The sequence below is a fragment of the Zerene cesonia genome, unplaced genomic scaffold, assembly GCF_012273895.1.
Source record: "Zerene cesonia ecotype Mississippi unplaced genomic scaffold, Zerene_cesonia_1.1 Zces_u165, whole genome shotgun sequence".
Taxonomy (NCBI): Eukaryota; Metazoa; Arthropoda; class Insecta; order Lepidoptera; family Pieridae; genus Zerene; species Zerene cesonia.
Window position 1 is genome coordinate 1 of NW_024045295.1, and position 1,300 is coordinate 1,300.

Genomic DNA, 1,300 nt, shown 5'->3' on the forward strand with positions numbered 1-1,300 from the left:
CTGAGCACCCCCCGCTCTACGGCAGTGGTTCTTACCCTGCAGCCAGGGGCGGGGGAGCGGGGCGTCCAATACTCCAGCATCCTATCGAAGGCGAAAGCCGAGATCTCGCTGAGCGAGCTCGGCATAACGGGCCTCCGGTGCAAAACAACTGCGACCGGGGCCCGTCTGCTGGAAATTTGTTGGACCACCAGCGGTCCCAAAGCGGACGCCCTCGCCGGCTCAGGGAGGTTCTGGGCCCGGAAGACGTTAGTGTCCAGGCCAACCAAATGCGCAGATCTGCGCATTTCAGGCCTGGACGATTCCGTCACAGCAGAGGAGGTCGCCGCTGCCGTCTCCAAGGCCGGAGGATGCCCGTCAGATCAAGTAAAGACGGGCACAATACGCCGGGGTGTCTCCGGTCTCGGGACAGTTCTGGTCAGCTGTCCCGTAGCTGCGGCCAAAAAGACTAAGGATAAGCGGCTCCTAGTTGGATGGGTCTCGGCGCAGGTCGCGCTTCTAGCGCCCAAGCCCTATCGGTGCTACCACTGCTTGGAGGGAGGACATGCGGGGGCACAATGCACCGCCTGGGGTAGATCGCAGCCAAATATGCTTCCGCTGCGGTCAGCCCGGTCACAAGGCTGTCACTTGCACCGCCGTGCCGCACTGTGTCATCTGTGCGGCGTCTGGCAAGCCAGCCGACCATCAGATCGGGTCGAAGACCTGTGCCAGGCCCAAGAAGAGGAATAATGCCAAGAGACAGCCGGTTCACCCGCCGGCTGCGGCAGAAAATCAGCCGAAGGCAGGGGAGGAGACAACAGCCATGGCCACATAATAATGGCCCTACTTCGTCGAATACAATATCCCTACTTCGTCGAAATTAACGGAGAAATTTGGAGTAGATGATGTTTTGAGTTTGACTAGTTCAAAAGAGTGCTGTGATTCCGACCTAGAAAGTATAGCTTCATCATCAGTATCATTGCAAAAGTCAAAACTTAATCAACTAACTTTGGATTCATGTTTTAATAATATAAAACATTTAGTGGTGAGATTTTTTTATAATATAATGCTGTGCCTCCTGTGAAAGGTGATACAAATTGAGTTGTACCCTTTTTAAGTTTCTTGTAAAGAAATGATCAGAAAAAAATTACGTTTTTTTTGGTATAACTCACGTTCTCCTATCTGCTATAATTCCGGAGATAATTTTGTGGATAGGGATACAACTAGCATTATTTTAGTTGCTAGCATCCAAAAAAACGTGCATATTGCTATATGTGTAGTTATAACCCCATTATTTTAATTCGTTCAAAACATTTTTTCGTGC

At 50.9% G+C, this 1,300-nt stretch overlaps 1 pseudogene; it reads left to right on the forward strand.

The window, feature by feature from the left end:
- The first annotated feature begins 3 nt into the window (after positions 1-3).
- Positions 4-984, forward strand: LOC119839426 (annotated as a pseudogene).
- Positions 985-1,300: the final 316 nt, after the last annotated feature.